The sequence below is a fragment of the Centroberyx gerrardi genome, unplaced genomic scaffold, assembly GCF_048128805.1.
Source record: "Centroberyx gerrardi isolate f3 unplaced genomic scaffold, fCenGer3.hap1.cur.20231027 Scaffold_83, whole genome shotgun sequence".
Lineage (NCBI taxonomy): Eukaryota > Metazoa > Chordata > Actinopteri > Beryciformes > Berycidae > Centroberyx > Centroberyx gerrardi.
This window is the reverse complement of record NW_027605219.1, coordinates 25,160-40,000: the sequence shown is the minus strand read 5'-3', so window position 1 is coordinate 40,000 and position 14,841 is coordinate 25,160. Positions and strand designations below refer to the sequence as shown.

The 14,841-nt window shown below is 47.1% G+C and overlaps 1 protein-coding gene across 1 annotated transcript in view; it reads left to right on the top strand.

Annotated features, from left to right (window-relative positions):
- Window positions 1–9,342, top strand: part of LOC139929166 (protein 4.1-like) — a 49,854-nt gene extending 40,512 nt beyond the window's left edge. The window contains exon 25 of the mRNA XM_078282346.1: window positions 9,090–9,342. The gene's annotated coding sequence lies outside the window, so the exon portion shown is untranslated. The remainder of the gene's footprint in view (window positions 1–9,089) is intronic.
- The last annotated feature ends 5,499 nt before the right edge of the window (window positions 9,343–14,841 follow it).

Genomic DNA, 14,841 nt, shown 5'->3' with positions numbered 1-14,841 from the left:
CCCCCGCTGATGATGCTAGATAAGGCGGAGTCTCAGGCTGGATGCTGATTGGCTGCTGCTACTCTGCACTAACTGGCTAGCTCGAGGCTGATTTGTGCATGTCAACGTAAACAACTTCATGTTTACATTTTACCAGCAGCCAGGTCACATGGGAATAAAAGTCCAACCAACAACCTTTAGGTTCACAACACCAAACAGGAAGAGTTCACAGTTCAAACTGGTTTGAACTAGCTAGCTTCCTGTTTACATCGTCTGTTCATTTCAAGATGCTATGCTACTCCCTCCAAGCAATGCTATGCTAAGCTAACAGACCAAAGAGTCTTTACAGCTTCATGTCCAACCTGCTGCAGCAGCTGAGTCTCATCATGGAGAAACACTGTAGAACTGAACTCTTTAGTCCTTCAGCCATTTCATCCTTCAGATGTATCAGTTATGTATTGATAAGACAGATCAGTGAAGTGTTGATCAGGTGGATCAGTGATGAATCGATCAGGTGGATTAACCTGGTTCCAGACTCCTGAATCTCGTCCCTCCACTCTTCAGATTTTGTGGAGCGATCAGAGAGTCTGCTGTTTCTCTAGTCAGCGGCTTGTTCTCGCTCCGAGAAACAATCGAGCCAACTGAAGTGACGTCAGAGCGACCGATACGTCTGTCACTAGTGATCGGTTCAGATACGTCGTCACTAGTGATCGGTTCAGATACATCAGTCACTAGTGATCGGGTCAAATACATCAGTCACTAGTGATCGGGTCAGATACATCAGTCACTAGTGATCTGTTCAGATACGTCTGTCGCTAGTGATCTGTTCAGATACGTCGGTCACTAGTGATCGGTTCAGATACATCAGTCACTAGTGATCGGTTCAGATACGTCGGTCACTAGTGATCGGGTCAGATACATCAGTCACTAGTGATCGGGTCAGATACATCGGTCACTAGTGATCGGGTCAGATACGTCTGTCGCTAGTGATCGGTTCAGATACATCAGTCACTAGTGATCGGGTCAGATACATCAGTCACTAGTGGTCGGTTCAGATACATCAGTCACTAGTGATCGGGTCAGATACATCAGTCACTAGTGATCGGGTCAGATACGTCTGTCGCTAGTGATCGGTTCAGATACATCAGTCACTAGTGATCGGTTCAGATACGTCTGTCGCTAGTGATCGGTTCAGATACGTCAGTCACTAGTGATCGGGTCAGATACGTCAGTCACTAGTGATCGGTTCAGATACGTCAGTCACTAGTGATCGGGTCAGATACGTCAGTCACTAGTGATCGGTTCAGATACGTCAGTCACTAGTGATCGGTTCAGATACGTCTGTCGCTAGTGATCGGTTCAGATACGTCAGTCACTAGTGATCGGTTCAGATACGTCAGTCACTAGTGATCGGTTCAGATACGTCTGTCGCTAGTGATCGGTTCAGATACATCAGTCACTAGTGATCGGTTCAGATACGTCTGTCGCTAGTGATCGGTTCAGATACGTCAGTCACTAGTGATCGGTTCAGATACGTCTGTCACTAGTGATCGGTTCAGATACGTCTGTCGCTAGTGATCGGTTCAGATACATCAGTCACTAGTGATCGGTTCAGATACGTCTGTCGCTAGTGATCGGTTCAGATACATCGGTCACTAGTGATCGGTTCAGATACGTCTGTCGCTAGTGATCTGTTCAGATACGTCGGTCACTAGTGATCGGTTCAGATACATCAGTCACTAGTGATCGGGTCAAATACATCAGTCACTAGTGATCGGGTCAGATACATCAGTCACTAGTGATCGGTTCAGATACGTCTGTCGCTAGTGATCTGTTCAGATACGTCGGTCACTAGTGATCGGTTCAGATACATCAGTCACTAGTGATCGGTTCAGATACGTCGGTCACTAGTGATCGGGTCAGATACATCAGTCACTAGTGATCGGGTCAGATACATCGGTCACTAGTGATCGGGTCAGATACGTCTGTCGCTAGTGATCGGTTCAGATACATCAGTCACTAGTGATCGGTTCAGATACGTCAGTCACTAGTGATCGGTTCACGAGAAGGAAATCTCAGCTGAATGATGGAGTGGAACCAGATGGACGTTCAGGATGAAGATCAGGATACAGGTGGAACAGTGATGAATTGATCAGGTGGATCAGTGATGAATTGATCAGGTGGATAAGTGATGAATTGATCAGGTGAATCAGTGATGAATTGATCAGGTGAATCAGTGATGAATTGATCAGGTGAATCAGTGATGAATTGATCAGGTGAATCAGTGATGAATTGATCAGGTGGATCAGTGATGAATTGATCAGGTGGGAATGAACCAGGGCTGATTATCAAAACCAAGAACGCCAAGTCGATACTTGTGTCCTTGTGGAGAACGTTCTTCCCAAGTTGTCTTGTGGAGAACGTTCTTCCCAAGTTGTCATGTGGAGAACGTTCTTCCCAAGTTGTCTTGTGGAGAACGTTCTTCCCAAGTTGTCTTGTGGAGAACGTTCTTCCCAAGTTGTCATGTGGAGAACGTTCTTCCCAAGTTGTCTTGTGGAGAACGTTCTTCCCAAGTTGTCTTGTGGAGAACGTTCTTCCCAAGTTGTCTTGTGGAGAACGTTCTTCCCAAGTTGTCTTGTGGAGAACGTTCTTCCCAAGTTGTCATGTGGAGAACGTTCTTCCCAAGTTGTCTTGTGGAGAACGTTCTTCCCAAGTTGTCATGTGGAGAACGTTCTTCCCAAGTTGTCATGTGGAGAACGTTCTTCCCAAGTTGTCATGTGGAGAACGTTCTTCCCAAGTTGTCATGTGGAGAACGTTCTTCCCAAGTTGTCTTGTGGAGAACGTTCTTCCCAAGTTGTCTTGTGGAGAACGTTCTTCTCATGAAAGTAAGCGCAGAGAAGCTTCCTTGTAATTTGAGACGGACGGTGTGCTTCACATCACCTGTGTGATTAATGAAGACACACAGCTGTTACTTTCCTCAGCTGTTAACCGGCTCTGTGCTGCAGGGTGCACTACAGCGCTGCTCACCGTTGTCACAATGAATCTTGGGGCTTTAAATTTGTTTTTGTCGGTCAAGTCGCCACCCGATGCATCCTCGATATTTTGAGGTTGGCAAGGAAACTTCCGGGGTTTCTATCCGTCCTCCGTCCTGTCGTTCTTTTGATTTGGAATCTTGCTTCGGCGGTTAGATATTATGTAAAAACCTCACGGAGGACACAAGAGCGCACAAGAACGCGTATTGATAATCAGACCAGGTCTTTTCCAGACTGTTGTTACCAAGAGCTGTGAACGTCCAACATGGCCGCCAGAGGGTGTTACATCACATTACATCATCTCTATATTGTTAGCAAGCAGTGTTACACTAACAAGCTATGCTAACAAGCTATGCTAACAGGCTATGCTAACAGGCTATGCTAACAGGCTATGCTAACAGGCTATGCTAACAGGCTATGCAAAATTCATTATCATTGCTGCACTAATGAGCAAGGCCATGCTAACATTCTGCAATAACATTAGAAGCTATGCTATGCTAACAACTGTGCTATGCTAACTAGCATGAGCATAGCATAAACCTGCTTCGCACGCCCCCCCCCCCCCCCCTCTCTCTCTCTCTCTCTGGGGAAACTGGATCTTGGCAGCAGGACCGGCTGCTGTAACAGACACATCACACTACAGACACATCACACTACAGACACATCACACTACAGACACATCACACTACAGACACATCACGCTACAGACACATCACGCTACAGACACATCACACTACAGACACATCACGCTACAGACACATCACACTACAGACACATCACACTACAGACACATCACACTACAGACACATCACACTACAGACACATCACGCTACAGACACATCACACTACAGACACATCACACTACAGACACATCACACTACAGACACATCACACAGACACATCATACTACAGACACATCACACTACAGACACATCACACTACAGACACATCACACTACAGACACATCACACTACAAACACATCACACTACAGACACATCAAACAACAGACACATCACAAACAGACACATTAGACTACAGACACATCATACTACAGACACATCACACTACAGACACATCACACTACAGACACATCACACTACAGACACATCACACTACAAACACATCACACTACAGACACATCAAACAACAGACACATCACAAACAGACACATCAGACTACAGACACATCACACTACAGACACATCACACTACAAACACATCACACTACAAACACATCACACTACAGACACATCACACTACAGACACATCACACTACAGACACATCACACTACAAACACATCACACTACAGACACATCACACTACAGACACATCACACTACAAACACATCACACTACAGACACATTAGACTACAGACACATCACACTACAGACACATCACACTACAGGCACATCACACTACGGACACATCACACAGACACATCACACAGACACATCACATACAGACACATCACACAGACACATCACACTACAGGCACATCACACTACAGACACATCACATACAGACACATCACACAGACACATCACATACAGACACATCACACTACAGACACATCACATACAGACACATCACACTACAGACACATCACACTACAGACACATCACACACAGACACATCACACTACAGACACATCACACTACAGACACATCACAGACACATCACACTACAGACACATCACACACAGACACATCACACTACAGACACATTACACTACAGACACATAACACTACAGACACATTACACTACAGACACATCACACTACAGACACATCACACTACAGACACATCACACACAGACATCACATTAAAGACACATCACACTACAGACACATCACAGACACATCACACTACAGACACATCACACACAGACACATCACACACAGACACATCAGACTACAGACACATCACACTATAGACACATCACACTACAGACACATTACACTACAGACACATAACACTACAGACACATCACGCACAGACACATCAAACTACAGACACATCACACTACAGACACATCACACTACAGACACATCAGACTACAGACACATCACACTACAGACACATCACACTACAGACACATCACACTACAGACACATCAAACTACAGACACATCACACTACAGACACATCACACTACAGACACATCAGACTACAGACACATCACACTACAGACACATCACACTACAGACACATCACACACAGACACATCACACTACAGACACATCACGCTACAGACACATCACGCTACAGACACATCACACTACAGACACATCACGCTACAGACACATCACACTACAGACACATCACGCTACAGACACATCATACTACAGACACATCATACTACAGACACATCACACTACAGACACATCACATACAGACACATCACACTACAGACACATCATACTACAGACACATCACACTACAGACACATCACATACAGACACATCACACTACAGACACATCACACTACAGACACATCACATACAGACACATCACACTACAGACACATCAGACTACAGACACATCACACTACAGACACATCATACTACAGACACATCATACTACAGACACATCACACTACAGACACATCACACTACAGACACATCACATACAGACACATCACACTACAGACACATCACACTACAGACACATCATACTACAGACACATCATACTACAGACACATCACATACAGACACATCACACTACAGACACATCAGACTACAGACACATCACACAGACACATCACACTACAGACACATCACATACAGACACATCACACTACAGACACATCAGACTACAGACACATCAGACTACAGACACATCACACACAGACACATCAGACTACAGACACATCATACTACAGACACATCACACTACAGACACATCACACTACAGACACATCACACACAGACACATCAGACTACAGACACATCAGACTACAGACACATCACACACAGACACATCAGACTACAGACACATCACACTACAGACACATCACATACAGACACATCACACTACAGACACATCAGACTACAGACACATCACACACAGACACATCAGACTACAGACACATCATACTACAGACACATCACACTACAGACACATCAGACTACAGACACATCACACACAGACACATCAGACTACAGACACATCATACTACAGACACATCACACTACAGACACATCACACTACAGACACATCACACACAGACACATCACACTACAGACACATCACATACAGACACATCACACTACAGACACATCACACTACAGACACATCACATACAGACACATCACACTACAGACACATCACACTACAGACACATCTGATACAAAGGTAATCAAAAGACTGAAAGTATCAATGAAATGAGAATAAACCAAAAAATATAAAAGAATAAATCAAAGAAAAGGAAAATGAAAATATGAGGAAAACAATGTGTCGGCTGTAGATAATGATATGCAGAATGTTCAGCTAACGAGCTGATGTTATCTAAACACCAAATCAATCAGATTGATCAGTGATGAAATGATCAGATTCAGATTCAGATGAGACAACCAGTCCACAATATTCTATTCTATTCTATTCTATTCTATTCTATTCTATTCTGTTCTGTTCTATTCTATTCTGTTCTGTTCTATTCTATTCTATTCTATTCTATTCTATTCTATTCTATTCTATTCTGTTCTATTCTATTCGATTCTATTCTATTCTATTCTATTCTATTCTATTCTGTTCTATTCTATTCTATTCTATTCTGTTCTATTCTATTCTATTCTATTCTATTCTGTTCTGTTCTATTCTATTCTATTCTATTCTGTTCTATTCTATTCTATTCTGTTCTGTTCTATTCTATTCTATTCTGTTCTGTTCTATTCTATTCTATTCTGTTCTATTCTATTCTATTCTATTCTGTTCTATTCTATTCTGTTCTATTCTGTTCTGTTCTATTCTATTCTGTTCTATTCTATTTAGTTCTATTCTGTTCTATTCTATTCTGCTCTGTTCTATTCTATTCTATTGTGTTCTGTTCTATTCTGTTCTATTCTGTTCTGTTCTATTCTTTCTGTTCTGTTCTATTCTATTCTATTCTGTTCTATTCTGTTCTATTCTATTCTGTTCTATTCTGTTCTATTCTATTCTATTGTGTTCTGTTCTATTCTATTCTGTTCTATTCTATTCTGTTCTATTCTGTTCTATTCTATTCTGTTCTATTCTATTCTATTGTGTTCTGTTCTATTCTGTTCTATTCTGTTCTGTTCTATTCTGTTCTATTCTGTTCTGTTCTATTCTATTCTGTTCTATTCTGTTCTATTCTATTCTGTTCTATTCTATTCTATTGTGTTCTGTTCTATTCTATTCTGTTCTATTCTATTCTGTTCTATTCTGTTCTATTCTATTCTGTTCTATTCTATTCTATTCTGTTCTATTTTGTTCTATTCTATTCTGTTCTATTCTGTTCTATTCTATTGTGTTCTGTTCTATTCTATTCTGTTCTATTCTGTTCTATTCTATTCTGTTCTATTCTATTCTGTTCTATTCTGTTCTATTCTATTCTGTTCTATTCTGTTCTATTCTGTTCTGTTCTATTCTATTCTGTTCTATTCTGTTCTGTTCTATTCTGTTCTATTCTATTCTGTTCTATTCTGTTCTATTCTATTCTGTTCTATTCTGTTCTATTCTATTCTGTTCTATTCTGTTCTATTCTATTCTATTCTGTTCTATTCTGTTCTATTCTGTTCTATTCTATTCTGTTCTATTCTGTTCTATTCTATTCTGTTCTATTCTGTTCTATTCTATTCTGTTCTATTCTGTTCTATAGTATTCTGTTCTCTCTGACAGCTGCCTCTGTCTTCTTCTCTCTTTCAGGACTGAAGCCTGGACCCACTGCTGCATTGTGGGAGATGTAGTTCAGACCAAGGAGTCAATAAGGACGAAGACTGTCTGCAGCTCCACGTAGTGGACATTTACAGAACTGAGCATTTACTGCACACACACACACACACACACACACACACACACACAGACACACACACACACACACACACACACACACACACACACAGACACACACACACACACACACACACACACACATCTACACTTGCACATGCATGCACACATATTCAGTTTGCATATTCAGATACAGTCTTATACCTGTCTCTCTCTCTCTCTATCTCTCTCTCTCTCTCTCTCTCTCTCACACACACACACACACACAACAATATATATGTATATATACAGAGACACCAGGAGTCTTCCCTGCTGATCTGTCTGTCTGCACCAACCTGTCTGTCTGACAGGAGGCGGGGCCAGTGAGCCAGGTTAACAGGCAGTTGGACAGCTAGCTAACAGAGCAGCTAGCGTTAGCATCACACTCTTCACCGGTTGTTCTGTTTCTGTTTTCACTTTCAGTTTGTTTAAACTCAGAGATCCTGATGGAGAGAAGAGACTGTCTGTCTGTCTGTCTGTCTGTCTGTCTGTCTGTCTGTCTGTCTGCCTGTCTGTCTGTCTGCCTGTCTGTCTGTCTGCCTGTCTGTCTGCCTGTCTGTCTGTCTGCCTGTCTGTCTCTCTGTCTGTCTGCCTGTCTGTCTGTCTGCCATGTTTCTCAGCTTCACAGCAAAAACTAAACTAAACTGAACTAACTGCTGCTGTGTGACGGACAGCAGGTTGTTCCTCACTCACCTGAATCCGTGGCAACCAAGTAACCATGGAGACAGACAGGTGACAGACAGACAGGTGTGCCCAGATGTTTCATGGGAAACCGAGTGTAGATCTAAAACCAAATACTGATCTGATATTTCTGCACTAAACAACCTACTCATTAAAATAATTCATTCACACCACACGCACACGCACACACGCACACACACAAGCACACACACACGCACACACACAAGCACACACACACGCACACACACGCACACACACACACACACACACACACACATCATGGTTTAGCAACAGCCGATATGTTTTTTTGATTCATGAGCATTTATTCGATTAAACTGTAAATAAACCTTCCTGCTCTTCCACCGCTGGAATACTTCACGTTTCAAACAGAAAGGGGGCGTGTCCTCACATCACCGTGTTCCCATGGCAACCAGGTGACCAGGTTGACCTCACATGAACCTTCACCACAAACTAACACCAAAACCATCAGATGCTGCTGTTGAAACAGACAAGCCCCGCCCACCTGGCACCTGGGCAGGATGAAGCAGACATTTGATTGGTTGGTTGGCCCAGGTGTGTTTGATTTGTCCTCCAGCTCCTCCCTCCTCATGACGATACAAAAGGAGACACAAGTTTCCTAAAATACTCTGTCAACAGTTTGCATCAGATCTGGAAGACTGGTTCTCAGTCTAATAATAATGATAATAATAATAATAATAATAATAATAATGATAATAAATTATTATTATTAGAATGATGATGATGTTTGGAATGTATCATGATAGTTGTTGTTTTGTGAATCTACATAAAGGGAATTTCACTTTGGTCCGACAGTTTCCAAAACTCCTGTTAGCTGTAAACCTCTGATCCTCACCTGTCTCACTGCTGCAGGTCAGGTGATCCTCACCTGTCTCACTGCTGCAGGTCAGGTGATCCTCACCTGTCTCACTGCTGCAGGTCAGGTGATCCTCACCTGTCTCACTGCTGTAGGTCAGGTGACTCACCTGTCTCACTGCTGCAGGTCAGGTGACTCACCTGTCTCACTGCTGCAGGTCAGGTTACTCACCTGTCTCACTGCTGCAGGTCAGGTGATCCTCACCTGTCTCACTGCTGCAGGTCAGGTGATCCTCACCTGTCTCACTGCTGGAGGTCAGGTGATCCTCACCTGTCTCACTGCTGCAGGTCAGGTGATCCTCACCTGTATCACTGCTGCAGGTCAGGTGACTCACCTGTCTCACTGCTGCAGGTCAGGTGATCCTCACCTGTCTCACTGCTGCAGGTCAGGTGATCCTCACCTGTCTCACTGCTGTAGGTCAGGTGACTCACCTGTCTCACTGCTGCAGGTCAGGTGACTCACCTGTCTCACTGCTGCAGGTTAGGTGATCCTCACCTGTCTCACTGCTGCAGGTCAGGTGACTCACCTGTCTCACTGCTGCAGGTCAGGTGACTCACCTGTCTCACTGCTGCAGGTCAGGTGATCCTCACCTGTCTCACTGCTGCAGGTCAGGTTACTCACCTGTCTCACTGCTGCAGGTCAGGTGATCCTCACCTGTCTCACTGCTGCAGGTCAGGTGATCCTCACCTGTCTCACTGCTGCAGGTCAGGTTACTCACCTGTCTCACTGCTGCAGGTCAGGTGATCCTCACCTGTCTCACTGCTGCAGGTCAGGTTACTCACCTGTCTCACTGCTGCAGGTCAGGTGATCCTCACCTGTCTCACTGCTGCAGGTCAAACTGATGCAAACTGTTTCCTGGTTTTCATTTGAAATGTAAAATAGCATGTTTGCTAGCACCGTAACCTCTCACTGTATAGCGGCTGAAACTCAGCTCTGTATTTACCCATAATGCAATAGTAATGTGCCATTTTCTCACCTTGCCATAAAGACCCTCATTATGAACTGATTTATTCATCTATGTATCTATTTATTGATTTTTGTCTGTATTTATTTATTGGCAAACTCTCTGATTGTTAATTTTTGGGTTTCTGTTTCTCTGTAAACTGTCCTGACAGTGTTCCAGTCTGTGGGGCGGGGCGTCAGGTCAGGGGCGGGGCATAATGTTAGGGGCGGGGCATCAGGTCAGGAGCAGGGTGGGGCTTCAGGTCAGGGGCGGGGCATCAGGTCAGGAGCAGGGCGGGGCTTCAGGTCAGGGGCGGGGCATCAGGTCAGGAGCAGGGCGGGGCTTCAGGTCAGGGGAGGGGCATTGCATCATGGGTACTGAATCATTTCCCTCTCCTCACTGCAAAACTTTTGTTTTATATGATGGTTGTATGACAGTAATATGTAAAACCCCTGAACTGACTTTTGACCTTTGACCTCTTGCTGCACCTGATGTTGTTTTTGGCTGCTAACTGGAAACTGATCTCAAAAACCTCTGTTACCCCAAACAACAGTTTAGTTATTTTTCTCCAGAACAGACTTATGTTTGTTTCACGTTAGCAGCCAATCAGAACCTGAAGAGAAGAAGAGAAGAAGTGAAGCTGTTCACATGATGTGAAATCCTGTTGGTTGATTGTTGCTGATCCAGGAACTGAAGCTTATTCTGCTGTTTGGCCTCATTGGACGTCTCCAGAATGTAAATGTTGCTCTGGTTGGCCATATGTAGAATCTTTGACCACGCCCCCTGGCCTCAGGTTACAGACTGACCACGCCCCCTGGCCTCAGGTTACAGACTGACCACGCCCCCTGGCCGCAGGTTACAGACTGACCACGCCCCCTGGCCTCAGGTTACAGACTGACCACGCCCCCTGGCCTCAGGTTACAGACTGACCACGCCCCCTGGTGTCAGGTTACAGAAATCCTGTTTAATTTATTGTCTGTATGATAAAGTCAACCATGCTGAATGTGTCTTCTCCCACTAAACTGAAATAAAATGATGAATAAAATGATCTCTCTGTCTGTCTGTCTGTCTGTCTGTCTGTCTACACGTTTACCTGTCTACATGTCTACCTGTCTTGTCTTATCAGGCAATACATAACACACATAATTAACATTATTTTATATGTTAATCAGTTACAGTGAACATCAGATGATCAGGCAGCAAACAGTGAGATGAAGACCTGAAATAAGCTGCAGACTGAACTCAGTTCAGCAGCAGATATTCCTCTAAATTAATCAATAATAAAAATACATCAGAAACTGATTAAACCAAATACTCACTTTAAAATGGACAAAAAGGACCAAAGGAAAGCTAATGAGGGAAAACAGAACCAACAGAACAAAGAAGAAGAAGCAGAAGAATGGTCAGCTGGTCAGGGAGCGGTGAGATTGGTACTGGACTGGCGACACTGGTACTAGACCAGTAGGACCAGTATGGTACTGTAGTACTGATACTGGGCCATAGGTGTATAAAGTGATATTGTAGAAGTGGCAGGAATGCGGAGACAGACAACTTCTCTCGTTGACTACACCAACTCATGTGTCATTTATTTTTTAACCCACAGAGCAGGGGGGCGCCCCCGCCGTGGGGGTAGGGCCAGGCCAATGGGTTGGTCCAAGTCCAGGTGAGCTGGTTTGAGGCGGTTCACAGAAACGTGCTCTGGCTTGCCGCCGACGTCCACCACAAAGTGCTTGTCCCCGGCCTCCAGGACGCGGAATGGGCCGTTGTAGGGAGGTTGCAGGGGCCCACGTGGGCGTTGTGGCGGATGAAAACATATCTTGCCGACTGCAGACTTGTGGGGACCTGAGACCGTGGGAGGCCGTGATGCGAAGTGGGGACCGGTGCGAAAACACTGGCGTTGTCCCGGAGCGTGGCCAGTTAGCGGGCTGCAGACCAGGGAGCCGTGGTGTTAGGGACGAAATCCCCCGGGACCCGCAGCGGCTGGCCGTAAACCAGTTCGGCAGATGAGGACTGGAGGTCCTCTTTAGCGGCGGTCCTGAGGCCCAGCATGACCCACGGGAGCCTGTCGACCCAGCTGCTGTCCTTGAGGCTGGCCCGAAGAGCGGCCTTCATGGAGCGATGAAACCGCTTGCACAACCCGTTGGCCTGTGGGTGGTACGCGGTGGTGCGGTGGAGCTTCACCCCCAGGCCCTCTACGACTACGTTCCAGAGCTCGGACTTAAACTGTGGGCCTCGGTCAGAGGAGAGGTCAGATGGGGTGCCGAACCGGGCGACCCAGGACCCGATGAACGCCCGGGTCACCTCGGTGGACGTCGTCGACGACAGCGGGACAGCTTCCGGCCATCGAGTGGTCCTGTCCACCATGGTGAGGAGGTAAGTGAAACCGTGGGAGGGGGGAAGGGGGCCCACCAGGTCCATGTTGACGTGGTCGAACCTCCTTTCAGGCACCGGGAACTGTGCCAGGGGGGCTTTGGTGTGGCGGTGCACTTTAGAGCACTGGCACTCCACGCAGGTGCCAGCCCAGTCTCTCACGTCCTTTTTGAGCCCGTGCCAGACGAGCCTGGCCGCCACCAGCTTTATAGATGGCTTTTTGCCCGGGTGGGAGAGGCCATGGACGGCGTCGAACACACGCCGTCTCCACCCAGAGGGAACGACGGGCCGGGGCTGACCCAAGGAGACGTCGCACAGGAGTGTGGTGCTGGCGTCGCCGAAAACCACGTCCTCCAGCTGCAGCCCTGTGACAGCCGTCCTGGAAGCCTGCACGTCCGGGTCGGCGGCCTGATCAGCTGCCATGTGAGCGTAGTCAAGTCCCAAGTGAACGGCCCCCACGATGAGGCAGTCGGCGACGAGGTTGGCTTTGCCAGCGACATGCCATATGTCCGTGGTGAACTCCAAAATGTAGGAGAGTTGCCGCTGTTGGCGGGCAGACCACGGTTCGGCCACCTTAGCCATGGTGAACGTCAGCGGTTTGTGGTCCACAAACGCCAGGAACTGGCGGCCCTCCAGCAGGAAACGGAAATGTCGAATGGCAAGGAAGAGGCCGAGGAGCTCCTGATCGAAGGTGCTGTACTTCCGATCACTGGGGCATAACTTGCGGCAGTCCACCGCGTGTTTGGGGGCCTTGCCTTTCAGAGCCTCGTACAGGGGTCGCATGAGTCGAGCAGCTTGGGGGATAAAGCGGTGGTCAAACTTCACCATGCCGTGGAACTCCTGCAGAGACTTGATCGTGAGCGAGAAATTCGTGACCTCGTCCACCTTCGACAGGAGGGGGACTGCCCCGTCTTTGGTGATGCGGTGACCAAGGAAGTCGATGGTGGTCAGCCCGAACTGGCACTTGGCTGGGTTGACGATCAGCCTATGCTGGCTGAGCCGCTTGATGAGAGTCCGAAGGTGGGACAGGTGTTCCGCTTTGGAGGTGCTGGCGACGAGGATGTCGTCCAGATAGACGAAAAGGAAAGGCAGGTCCCGTAGCACCGAGTCCATGAGGCGCTGGAAGGTCTGTGCGGCATTCTTAAGGCCGAATGGCATGCGCAGGAACTCGAACAGTCCGAATGGGGTGATCACCGCCGTTTTGGGGACGTCCAGCGGGTGGACGGGCACCTGGTGGTATCCACGAATGAGGTCCACTTTGGAAAAGATTACTTTCCCCGCCAGGTGGGCAGAAAAGTCCTGGATGTGCGGAACCGGGTAGCGGTCCGGCGTCGACACGTTGTTGAGACGGCGGTAATCACCGCACGGGCGCCACCCGCCATTGGGCTTCAGGGTGATGTGGAGGGGTGAAGCCCACAGGTTGTTGGAGCGGCAAATGATGCCGAGGCGCTCCATAGTCTTGAACTCCGTCCTGGCGATGGCGAACTTGGCCGGGTCGAGGCGCCGGGCCCGGGCGTAGACTGGGGGGCCAGTGGTGACAATGTGGTGTTCCACCCCATGCTTGGCGGTGGATGACGAGAAGGTGGGCTGTGAGGTCCGGGAACTCGGCGAGAAGACGGAGAAACTCGTCCGCGGCGGAGAGCATGCTAGACAGTCTGATGGAGTCTGCTCCGCTGAGTGTACACGCGTATGAACTGAAGGTGACAGCGTCGATCAAGCGGCGGTGTTTGACATCCACCAGCAGTCCATAGGCGCATAGGAAATCTGCGCCGAGGAGGGAGACGGACACTTTCGCCGTGACAAAGTCCCAGCCGAACCGCTGTCCGCCGAAACACAGCGCCACGTACCTCGTGCCGTAGGTGCGGATGGGGCTGCCGTTAGCGTCTACCATGGGTGGGCCGTGTCCGCCGGCCAGGATGTCCACTCCCGATGCG